Source organism: Lygodium microphyllum, chromosome 1, assembly GCF_053477565.2.
Source record: "Lygodium microphyllum isolate KBCC chromosome 1, Lygodium_microphyllum_v1.1.10, whole genome shotgun sequence".
Lineage (NCBI taxonomy): Eukaryota > Viridiplantae > Streptophyta > Polypodiopsida > Schizaeales > Lygodiaceae > Lygodium > Lygodium microphyllum.
Window position 1 is genome coordinate 144,481,434 of NC_141135.1, and position 13,861 is coordinate 144,495,294.

At 39.3% G+C, this 13,861-nt stretch overlaps 1 pseudogene; it reads right to left on the minus strand.

The window, feature by feature from the left end:
* Positions 1–12,738: 12,738 nt before the first annotated feature.
* LOC148041774 (uncharacterized) lies at positions 12,739–13,349 on the minus strand (annotated as a pseudogene).
* Between the last annotated feature and the right edge of the window lie 512 nt (positions 13,350–13,861).

Below are 13,861 nucleotides of genomic sequence, written 5' to 3' on the forward strand. Positions count from 1 at the left end.
CTCGCTCACTAAAATACGACGTGTAGTCATCCACATTGGACACGTCACTGTAGACACTATCAATCAGTGTTTCGATAGAGTGCCCTTTTAATATCATGCCAGGTGGGACACACAACTTATCACAACTTTCGGTAACACCCACTCCATCCCCTATTCCTTGAATCCAATAGATGAACCCATTGTCCACCACACTACCAGCTATCGACACTCGCATATTGCCAGATAGCCTTAGCACCCTTATGTAATGCCACAAATCAGAGTAACACAATGCAGCTTTAACAATATCCTCACGTGTTCCCTTTACCACAACCGGCAAGACCTATCTAAAATCCCCCCCAAACAAAATAACTTTTCCACCAAATGGCTTATCACGACTCATAACATCTCTTAGAGTTCTATCAACCGCTTCGAAAGCATATCGATGGGTCATAGGAGCCTCATCCCACAAAATAAGGCTTGTTTGTCTCAATAACCGAGCAAGGTCACTTTGAACAGGAATATTGCAAGTGGATCGATTATTTAATTCTACAGGGATTTTAAACCGCGAGTGAGCTGTACGACCACCTAGCAAAAGCAAGGCAGCAATGCCACATGATGCTGTTGCCAACGCTATGTGACCACCACTGCGCACCTTCGCAAGTAAACATTTGTATAGAAAAGTCTTCCCAGACCCACCAGGACCATCCAAAAAGAATACATCCCCAGTATCTGTATCAATAGCATCCATGACTGCACCAAAGGCAATTCTTTGTCCTTCATTCAACATTCCCTCCATGGATTCAGAAACCCTATGTTGTTCTGATATGTTGTATGCATATTCATCTTGCAAAAGAGGGTTAGCATGCAGTTGTGATTTTGGTTGATGAGGTTCAGGCAATCCATCAAAATCACAAAGTCTTCGTCCTACATGACGTAAAAGGTCTTGTAGATGCAACAAAGCCATGTTAGATGCCTCATGTTGCAGAACACCGAGAGAAGCGTTCATGTGCTGTAGGTGCAATCTATACATTATATCCTCTACCATTGGCACCAAAAATATTTCCCATAGATGGCCAGCCCAAGCTGGCTCACAAAAGACCAAAATTGCAACAAATAAAGTTCGGAGTTGAGCACCAGTTTGCACAAAGGCAGCTTCTTCTAAACACACAACATATTCATCATCACTCTCCAACATGCCCCTTGCAATGCAAGCATCCCTAAAAGTATCACAGATCGCGCTATCAACAGTACGCAAATCTTCAAAACAAGTACATCCCCGACACTCTGTTAAAAGCATTTGCAAATAATAGAGCTCACCACAGGTAGGCGCCACAAAATACATCCGACCACATGTATTCCCACGCTTCCTTCTAGTCCACATCTTATGTAGTGCATTCCACACCCAATACACTGGAAAGTCTTGATAGCGAATAGTCCTAGCCTCTGGATGAATGCGGTTGCACAAAAACCATTCAGTAAGAGTAGTTTTCTGGAGGTCTTCATTCCACACAACATCTGGTATACTATCTGTATCCCGAAACACCACATAGTTCTCACCAGGTAAGTGTACCTGCAAACGTTGTATATCAGGATTTCATCATGCAATGCATAATCATAGATCCGCCAACATGCCTCAGAGGCAGAAACATATCGTGCATCCAAATACCTTTGTATCTCGTCCACCTCGTGAGCATCGCCACCATTTCGGACTGAATCAACCCCAACAGAAAATTTGATGGTTGCACGATCATGCCCCTTGTACACATACTTATACAAATACTTCACAGCCGCAATTGTCGAGCAGACCTCCACATTTATGTGGGCATTGTATTTTTTACTCAAGAATGGATTATATGAAACAATCCATCGATTATCAATAACATTACCATTTATGATCACAGAGTTTCCATCATCTCATCTTTGATAAATGGGATAGCTAGAACTATCAAATGTTGTCGTGCCCACTAATTTTCACGGGTAATCTTTAGTACATCTACCCTTGTCCATACAGGGACTCTTAGGGTTCAATCCTCCGCAAGGGCCATGAATGTTGCACTTTGAAATTGTCTCAAATAAGGCTGGAAACTTAACTCTATTGGGTAACTCAACACAAACCAGTCTATCATAGTGACATGCTTCAGAAGGTTTGAAAGATGGCTCTAAAATTAGCAAAGTATGAGAATGTGGTAGCCCCCTCTTTTGGAATTCAATCACAGTAACATAGCCAGCAACCTTCCCAAAGAGGTCCTTCCGCAACAACGTATACATTAAATCAGCATGCTTTTTATGAAACACACGAGCAGTCAAATCCGAACGGTCATAAGCACTTTGCCTAGGCAATAAAGCATTAGTTATCTCCAACCACTTTGGATTGCATGTCATTGTTATAAAAAGGTCAGGTTTTCCCTTACATCGCACTATAGCCATGGCATCCTGATATAATTGATACATGTGCCTTGGTCCACCTGGAACGATGACGGTAAAACTATCCTCTTGCCAACAGAGGCACCAACAATCGGCATTGTCCCATTATCGTTTGCCCACACCATGTCTGCCAAGCCTTTGTAGGCCTCCGATCGTAACACTGATTGATTCTGGCGACATCAAGTTAACCTGCATTGCTCTATACTACAATAAGCATCAACAATAAATTGCTGCAATAGTCGACCAGCACGCAATATGCACACCTCAGTATCTTCGCACACTTGAAGACGAAATGCATAAAACTGCATCTGGGTAACACAATTTTTATTGGACAATTCATATATGTTAACAGGAACACTAACATTACTATAGGAAACCTTTACATGCCAACCATCATCGCCCATAGGAAAAAGGAGGACATATAGCATTGGCATATATGCTCTATGCAAGTTTGAAATAGCAACACATCGACCACCCCAAGTGTAAACATGAATATCCCAACGATCAAGAGTACCCTTGTCACCCTGCCCTAGCATGATAGCTGCAACCTCAGTTGTTGTAGGAGCAGAGTATTGTTTACTGGTTCTTTGAATGCCAAAAATACTCATTCTTAGTTCCTGCACAGGATTATTTTGCAATTGCAAACCCACTGACCTAAAAGCACATGCATATATGTTGTGTTGATGCATCATACATTGAAGCTCCCCTAGCAAGTTTGGTAATAAATCATGCATAACTCCCAGCCTATTAAGCAACTCATGCTCGGTATCATAAACATACAGTTGTGCAAATCTTGGCCTTTCTTGACGCTGTACATCAGGAAGCAAAGTATCTATACGGTGATAAACAGAGCCATGCACTCTAAAGATGTAACCATTCCTGATAACAGGTAGCTCATCAACATTAACTCCGAGTGATACAAATGCAAGAGCATTGTTGTATGCTCGTATGTTGTTTTTAAATATCCTACTCTGAGGGTGTATACCATGCAACAAATCATGCAATGGCTGTGGTGGATGTTGCAATGGTGGCAACATTACTTTTCCATTTCGACAACAGTGTCTTCCAAACAAAATCGACCCTTGAACCCGAGTCTCGCATCTCCACAACTTAGCTGAACACCTTTCACACATCACACAGAGACTCCCCATGGAATGCACATCCGGCTCTTGAAATAGTAGTGTTGACATTGCTGGGTAAACATCCGTTTTTGCAGGCAAAGCATTTAAAATGGAGCACAATCCACCACTTTGGGGATCAAAAACAACAATATTATGAACACGTGACTCATTAGCCACGGAATTTTCCACATTGTGGTTAATTCCAAAATCTAAACCAACATGCTGTTCAACTGGCTCATTATCCCCATTTACAAATTCAACACGGCGAGACACACTCTCACAAACCACTCCACTAAGATTTCCCCCATGTTGGCACTTAGACATTGAAGCATTATTAATATGTGACTCGAAAGTCACATGATTAAGACCATTGCAACCACCCACTGATGGCAAAGCATTCGTCAAATCCACACCAAACTGTCGCAGGGCTTGAAATCCCCTAATGGTTCTATCCGGTGATGGCAGAACATTAGCCACATCTATACCAAACTGTGGTTGGCCTAGTTCACGATGACCATTTAGAATCTACTCATGGAACGTCAAGTTTTCAATGTCTCTTTGAATGGATCCACCACGATCTAAAATCCCTTTTCAAGCCTTGAGTCTAGCAACCGGTCGTCGCTCATACCTCGTGGAAGTAAGCATGTCCCTACGAACACGCAACACATGGTCTCTGCCAGTTGCTCGATGCGAACACCCCATATTGATCAATTGGCCACAAAACCTATTATCAATGTATACACACATTTAATATTTAAATATCGAAATATTAAGATTAAATATCAAGACACAAAACCAGTACAACCCAATCAATGTATCTATCTAAAAAAATGCTGCGCCCGCCCATTAGAGAGAGAGAGAGAGAGAGCCTGGTTGCTAAGATAGAAGTAACCTTGGTAATAAACACATGCACAATTAATTGTTATTTTAATTAATTAACAAAAGAAAGTAAACATGCAACTGCAGAAACGACTATCAATACACTTTATCAAAGGCATGGTTTGATTTCAAAACTAAATGTATTGCGTACATTCGATGCACACAATATATCAAATCTAAATATACCAACCATCATTGGACTATCAAATTTGCTCCATGTAAATATCAAGAAAGAGACATCACATCATACACACTCAATACATTTTACTCAAATACACTTTGTTATATCAAAAGTCTTACACATCTTAGCACTTTCCACGTAGGCTTTACAAAAAAGAAGCAAATATTATCATAAAAAGTGCTAGCCTATGCACTTTAAAATACGCAACACAGTCTGAATCTATAAGTTCCAACCTAAGTAATTTTTGCATTATACAAAGAGATCCTTGCGCAACACATACACATAGTCTCCTTAGATGCGGCCGTTCATCTGATGGCTCAATTGTCGCAACAAAGCATTAAACCTACTAACATTCATTTGAAACTGCAAGAACGGCAATCGACAACCCCTCTGGCAGATCACAAGTTCATGGTCATCTCCAAGCCCCTAAACCAAAGCCCACATATCGTTCACTAGCAGATTCATTAATCTGCTTGTCTCAAAAATAATTGCTGAAAGTGCCCTTACTTCACCACCCAGATCAGTCGACACTTGCTGGAGAACACTCTGCGTGTGCTTTGTCTCGCACACAACACAATACAGACCTTTAGCATGTTCTTGTAACTTCATTGAGTACATGGCAAGCACACTATCAACACGCGTACATAAACTCGTCTGCATTTCCATCAACTCATTCATCTTGGCCTCAAGTTTTTTAAAGTCCAAAGCACCCAAAGTAGCCCTTGTGTTTCTTTGAATCTTTGCAGCTCTTGTACATTTAGCAACATGCATCTCTTGTCCCCTTGCCACCTCTTTCAATTTTCGCACATTCATTCTATTAGAGCCCATACGTTGGCTGCAATGAAACATATAAACAATCATCTCCAAAAATATAAATAGCAGCACTTTGATGCAATCACAATTAACAAAACTATCTTCCATACCCATGCGAATGAACCCAAGCTGGCAAGCGTCGAAGAGATGATGTCATAGCCATTTTATTTAATTCAATTGAATCCACTACATTCAATGGAGTCGAAAGCACTACGTCGGGAATATCTCCTATGGCTTCACTTTGTTCCATGGCTACACCAAACGTCAAGACATAAGTGATAGACACATTCACAACCATAAAACCTAAATGCACGAAACAATATATGTACACTATGCATGAGTGCTATCGTGCACACATGGCACTCACCAAGTACATCCGCACAATCTTCTTGAGAGTAAAGAACATGTCCTATACATGAAGGTATTCCCAGTCTCGAAATACTTATTGGTGCCAATCCCACAGGACACACAATAACTTACCAACTCACATTCGCAACCACAAACCCTAAATACTTATATGTACGCTACACATGAGTACTATCATGTACACATGGCACTCACCAAGTTCCAACCACGCATTGCCTAAAGGCCCTGCCAATGGATCTTCATTCATGTAAATCTGCACTATCTTGAGAGAAAAGAACATCTCCTATATAGAAAGGTGTCCCCAATCTTGAAATACTTATTGGTGTCAATCCCATAGGACACACAGTAGCTTACCAACTCACATTCACAACCACAAACCCTAAATGCATGAAAGAACACATAAGCCATCTAAGTATGAGAGAGAGAGAGAGAGAGAGAGAGAGAGGAGTGAGGAAGACAAACTATACAAAAAGTCGCAACATATCAAAGCTATAATCATTCTATGTATCTAATCCAATATAAGTTACAAAAGTACATTAGCCAAATTGCTTAGTAATCGAGAGAGAAACATAGAGAAACAGAGAAAAAGAGGGCCAGATAAAATGGTTTAAAAGTAGTTTTATAATTTGCAAGACACATACGATGTGTTTCAAAATGAAGATTTTCATCAAACAATTCATTTAAGAAGTCTTGTAAGAATGACATATACCAAGCAAACCACGACAAAGAAGCACTGGTTAACATTACCAAAAACCTATTGTGAACCACTATTCAAAGATGCAACGTTCTCTAGTGCATATTAAGGGCAATGATCTCCAGTGCTAGAAGATGAGCCTGCACGGTGATTCATTTGCATTAACATTGCTGAAAATCTATTCAGATAAACTTTCAAAGAAGTAAGTTGCACATCAAGAGCAATGTTCTCTGGTGCAACTAAGCTCTCGTTCTTGTGTGCAATCAGCTCACATACTCCATCCTCTATACGACCTGCACTATCAAGAATATCTTTCAGCTTCTCTTCTTGATCGTTCGAAGATCTAGCACGTGGCCACCAATTTTCCTGGATATGTTCATAAATGTCACCTATATAACCCTTGATCTCTTCTAACTCGCCCTATATCGTTACTGCATCAGCAAGGTGCCCTTCATATTTCTCGTCCAATATTCTCTCAATCCTCTGTAGACGATCACCAATGTTCTCAGAAATTGAAATCGAAGCTTTTTGACGCCGAAATAGTGTCTTCACTTGCTTTTCAATCCCATCCAAACGACGAATAAACCTTAAGGAACCAACGGAGCTATCATGCCCAGCAACATGCTTAAGTGCACGACGAACAATCTTTTTCCTCGTGGCCTCCTTTATTTTGCGTGCATTCATTTGCACGTTAGAAGTGCAATGTATATCTTCTACAGACATATTCTTATTTGCTGTAGAAGTCTCTATACTAGACAAAAAGACGCGTTAGCCTTGAGGAATATATAAAATAACTAAACTAACTAAACAACCAAAACTAACTAAATATCTATATAAAATAACTAACTAACCACAAACAACTAAAACTAAATTCTCTCTCTCTCTCTCTCTCTCTCTCTCTCTCTCTCTCTCTCTCTCTCTCTCTCTCTCTCAAGTAACTAACACATATATAAACTAAAACCAAAAAACAAACTAACCCTAAACTATACCTAAAGTAACTACTACCTTACTAACCCTAAACTATAACTAAAGTAACTAACACACAATCTAAAGTAACTACTAACTTACTATTTAACTTATCTAATCAACTAACTAAATAAAATAACCAAAACTAAGTAACTAATTAAATAAATTAAGTAAACTAACCCTAAACTTTAGATTGTGTGTTAAATAATAATGTAACTAACTTATCTAATCAACTAATTGAATAAACTAACTAAACTAAATAAAGTAACTAAATAAAATAAACTAAATAACTAAACTAAATAAACAACCAAAACTAACTAACCACAAATCTAACTAAACTAACTAAGAACCTATTTAACTAACTAACTTACTATATTTAACTAACTAACTTACTATTTAAACCAATAAATACATCAAAACAAATTTACAACCTGAGAGAGAGAGAGAGAGAGAGAGAGAGATCACTGACCTGAAATAGCAATTCTCACAAACAAACTGCACAAAATAAACCAAAATACCAATAAATTAAACCACACCAAGCAAAACACACACACACACACACACACACACACACACACACTCTCTCTCTCTCTCTCTCTCTCTCTCTCTCTCTCTCTCTCTCTCTCTCTCTCTCTCTCTCTCTCTCTCTCTCTCTCTCTCTCTCTCTCTCTCTCTCTCTCAAGTAACTAACACATATATAAACTAAACCAAAAAAGCAAACTAAGCCTAAACTATATCTAAAGTAACTACTACCTTACTAACACTAAACTACCTTACAAACAAACTCTCTATACACCTAACCAACCAACAAATGCACTAACTAACCAACCTCTAAACTAAAGTAACCTACCAACTAAACTAACTAAACCAAGTGTAAGGTAAAACCTATTAACTTACTAATCAATTATCAATTTGTCTACTAACTTACCAAAAAAAAAACCTATTTAACTCACTTACAATATTTAACTAACTTACTATTTAAACCAATATATATATCAAAACAAATTTACAACCTGAGAGAGAGAGAGAGAGAGAGAGAGAGAGAGAGAGAGAGAGAAAGATCACCTACTAACTAACTAACCCATAACACATATATAATGTAAAACCAAGAAACAAACTAACCCTAAAATAACACACAATCTAAAGTAACTAAGCAACTAATCTAAGGTAAAACCTACTAACTAACTAACCCATAACACAAATCTAAGGTAAAACTAAATAACTAAATTAAATAAACAACCAAAACTAACTAAACTAACTAACCACAAATCTAACCAGACTAACTAACAACCTATTTAACTAACTAACTTACTATTTAAACCAAAAAATACATCAAAACAAATTTACAACCTAAAAGAGAGAGAGAGAGATCATCGACCTGAAATAGCAATCCTCACAAACAAACTGCACAAAATAAACCAAAATACCAATAAATTAAACCATACCAAGCAAAACAACCTCTCTCTCTCTCTCTCTCTCTCTCTCTCTCTCTCTCTCTCTCTCTCTCTCTCAAGTAACTAACACATATATAAACTAAACCAAAAAAGCAAACTAACCCTAAACTATATCTAAAGTAACTACTACATTACTAACCCTAAATTATATTTAAAGTAACTAACACACAATCTAAAGTAACTACTAACTTACAATTTAACTTATCTAATCAACTAACAAAATAAATTAACTAAATAAACTAACAACCAAAACTAACTAAATAACTATATAAAATAAGTAAATAAACTAACTAACCACAAACAACCAAAACTAAACTCTCACACACACACACACACACACACACACACACACACACACACACACACACTCTCTCTCTCTCTCTCTCTCTCTCTCTCTCTCTCTCTCTCTCTCTCTCTCTCTCTCTCTCTCTCTCTGTCAAGTAACTAACACACGATCTAAAGTAACTACTACTTACTATTTAACTAAATAAAATAACTAAATAAACTAAATGACTAATTAAATAAACTAACTAAACGAACTAAACAATCAAAACTAACTAAATAAATTAACTAAATAAAATAACTAAATAACTAATGACTAATTAAATAAACTAACTAAACGAACTAAACAATCAAAACTAACCTACCTCTCTCTCTCTCACTCTCTCTCCAAACTAAAACTAAAACAACAAACATATATAAACTAAAACAAAAAACAAACTAACCCTAAACTAAATAAATTACCAAACTACTAACTAACTAAATAAATTACCAAAACTAACTAACTAACTAAATAAATTACCAAAACTAACTAAATAACTAAATAAATAACTAAATAACTAACTAAACTAAGTAACCACAAATCTAACCAAACTAACTAACAACCTATTTAACTAACTAACACACACACACACACACACACACACACACACACACAGAGAGAGAGAGAGAGAGAGATCATCGACTTGAAATACCAATCCTCACAAACAAACTGCACAAAATAAGCCAAAATAAACCAAAATACCAATAAATTAAACCATACCAAGCAAACCAACCTCTCGCTCTCTCTCTCTCTCTCTCTCTCTCTCCAAAACTAAAACTTAAAAAAAAAACAAACTAACCCTAAACTAAATAAATTACCAAACTACTAACTAACAAATTAAATTACCAAAACTAACCAACTAACTAAACAAATTACAAAAACTAACTAAATAACTAAATAAAGTAACTAAATAAACTAAATGACTAATTAAATAAACTAACTTAACGAACTAAACAATCAAAACTAACTAAATAAACTAACTAAATAAAATAACTAAATAACTAATGACTAATTAAATAAACTAACTAAACGAACTAAACAATCAAAACTAACCTCTCTCTCTCTCTCTCTCTCTCTCTCTCTCTCTCTCTCTCTCTCTCTCTCTCTCTCTCCAAACTAAAACTAAAACAACAAACATATATAAACTAAAACAAAAAAACAAACTAACCCTAAACTAAATAAATTACCAAACTACTAACTAACTAAATAAATTACCAAAACTAACTAACTAACTAAATAAATTACCAAAACTAACTAAATAGCTAAATAAAATAACTAAATAAACTAAATGACTAATTAAATAAACAAACTAACTAAATGAACTAAACAATCAAAACTAACTAAATGACTAAATAAATAAACTAACTAATCACATATCTAAAGTAACTAACACATATCTAAAGTAACTACTAAATCTAAAGTAACTACTAACTAACTAAATAAATTACCAAAACTAACTAAATAACTAAATAAATTACCAAAACTAACTAAATGATTAACTAACCCTAAACTAATCACATATCTAAAGTAACTAACACACAATCTAATCTAAAGTAACTATTAACTAACTAAATAAATTACTAAAACTAACTAAATAAACTAAATAAACAAACTAACTAAACAATCAAAACTAACACACGATCTAATCTAAAGTAACTCAACACGCTTCTCTCTCTCTCTCTCTCTCTCTCTCTCTCTCTCTCTCTCTCTCTCTCTCTCTCTCTCTCTCTCTGATGGAGCAGCGAGCGTGTGATCGCAGGCATAGCATAAATAAGCCATGTGATTGCAGGCGCAGCATCAAAAAGGGTGTGACTGCAGGATGAGAGAGAGAGAGAAGTAATTCTCTCTCTACCACACGTGAGAGAGAGAGAGAGAGAGAGTAAAGGCGCTTCTCTCTCTCTCTTTGACGTCCGTCAGAGAGAGACTCTTTGACGTGTCTGCACGCTGCGACTGCTGGGCGAGTACTGGCGACTGGCTGCGACTGGCGACTACTGGGCGACATGTCTACTACTGGGCGACATGTCGACTGGCACGCTGCGACTGGCATGTCTACCGGGCAACTGGCGACTGGTGTAGAGAGGAAGGAAGCATGTCAGATCGACAGAGAACTAAATGCCGACGGGCCCGGCCACACACACGTCAGAGAGAGAGAGACTCTCTGACGTCTATCGGGCGACTGGTCTGCTATCGAGCTGCTGGACTGACAGTGGTGACGACGCTCAAGCACTCCACATGTGTGGAGCTGACGCCAACGGGTGCAGAGATACTCCAGAGTCCACATACTCCAGAGATACCAGAGAAGCACGTCAACATGAGAGAGAGAGAGAGAGAGAGAGAGAGAGAGAGAGAGAGAGAGAGAGGGAGAGAACACAAAAATGCTGAGAGAGAGAGAGAGAGAGAGGACTGACCTCTTGCCTGCTGCTTGCACTTGCTGCTTGCTGGCCTGCCTCCTCTTGTCCAGTGAGAGCGAGAGTGAGAGTGAGAGTGAAAGTGAGAATGAGAGTGAGAGTGAGAGAAGAAGAGAAGGTGGTGGAAGGAGACCACGTTCCATTCTGCTCCCAATCATGTGACATTAATGGTCACTTTGGTTTGGTTTGGGAGCCGGGTTCGGGAGCACTGTGGTGGTTTGACACTTTCCCGATACTGTAGCTCAAATAATAATGTAGTATAGATGCACTTGAGATCAGCTTCTCGTTTTTCACTTTCGAAAATGTGATTGGTTGTCATAGGTCTCCAAAATTGGACTTTTAGGCATTATCGAGAGCCCTTGGGCCTTGGCACTTGCCCCTTCCTCGGTGCGTCTAGATTCGTGCTAGGAGAGCCGACTATGACCCAGCTCTCAGGTTTTTTCTTTTCCCCCCAAACTTCAAATTTCAAGTACCTTTGTTTCCTGCACCAGCTCCTGCCCCAACTGTGTGACATCCCTTCAGGCTTCCGCTTCTTTTTCTTCTTATCTCTCTATGTTTCTCTCTATGTAAGAATGGAGGAAAAACCAGCCCTCCCTTGCACTTCAGCAGAGGGGTGTAGCAAGGTCCTGGGCTACAGCCTCCATGGTATTCTTGCTCCACTCAGGTTTTCTGCAGCGTGACAGGGGAGATGCTCTTGTGATAGCATGACAGGGAAGATGTCTTGTGGTGAAGGCAGAGCTCAGGATTTCAACCCTTTTCTCAATGTAGGACACAGGCAGCAGGAGGAGCCACAGCTGATCCTAGTAGTTCAGTGCAGGATAGATCCGCAACAGGGGGCGCCATCACGAGCAGTAAGAGGATTCACAACAGAGCCCAGTAGTTTGGTGTGCAAGACATGGGCCATAGTAAGAGCTATAGTAGGGAATCGAGCATGGCTAGCAGGGGCAGGGGAACCCATCGCGAGTAGGGGGGCTAGCACGAGGAGCAAGAGGATCTGCAACGGAGCCCGGTAGTTTCGTGCATGACGTGGGCAGTAGAAGGAGCTGTAGTAGGGAATCTAGCATGGCTAGCCGGATGAGCCGCAATAGGGGGAGCCAGCGAAGAGAGTCTTACCTGCAAGAAGCTCGAGCTTCACAGTTGGCTCACAACTATGGTGTCTGAGCTGCTTGCAAGGTCGAAGGTGATCACCACCACTGACGCGAGAAAATAAGATACTTGGCATAGAGAATGTAAGAATCGATCCTCTTCTACTTTATAACCCGAGTACTCTTCTTTAGAGCTTTCAGCCCATAGCTCTCTTCAAGAACAGAAATCACATTACAATGTTGAAGATGCATGTGAAATGAAAGAGCGGTGCAGAGAAGATAGTGCTAGTAATCCACCAGAGAACAAAGGTGAGGGTGGTACTGAAGGGGAGGAAGACCAGCCTAATGAAGATGACCACGATGAGGAAGGTACCAATGAGGCAAAACGCCACACAGAAAACCCACAAGAATGTGACAAGAAGCCTTTTCTAGACCTTAGGGAGTACTATAAGTACTTCTTGTAGGTCAGTCTCGCTTTGTGAAGATGCACGCGACGCTGTATATGATGGCAGCAATTGAGAGGAGGGCCAAGACGAGCACGAAGACAATGTACGTTTCGAGAAGGAAACCCAGGCGTATGCAGTTGGAGCTGGTGCCATCACTCTGGGCCAACCGCAGTGGTGCTGCACGTTTTCTGTTCCAATGGCAACTAGACATTGTATGTAAGGACAATTGGACATTGCACATGATAGTGGTGCTCATAGCATCCAAGAAGATGAATGATGAGAGGAGGCTCAAGGGGGTGATAGGAGAGTGGAACAAGTCTATAGAGCTAAGATGGAAATGGATTGAGAACCAGTGCTTGAGGCATGGCTGCCATATGAATTAGAATCCTGCAATGACAAGTGGGACAACTTGTTGAGAGACTATAAGAAGGTGAGGGATTATGAGATGAGGATGGTTGAGCATCAGTAGCAACAGCAACAACAAGAGGGAGTTGTCGAGGGAAGCAGTACTATAGTGAGGGTAGACGGCAGGCTTTGCAATATTACTGCCTGTTAGAGAAGCTTGAGCACTTGGATCCACCTTTGCAAATATGACAGGACAGCAAATCATAGCCTATATCAACAACCAGAGGAGGGAAGAGATAGAGAGCCTCAACCAGAACGAAAATGGCATCATGACTATGTTTTCTGACAACTTTTCCCTTAACCCATAAACTGAGAAAG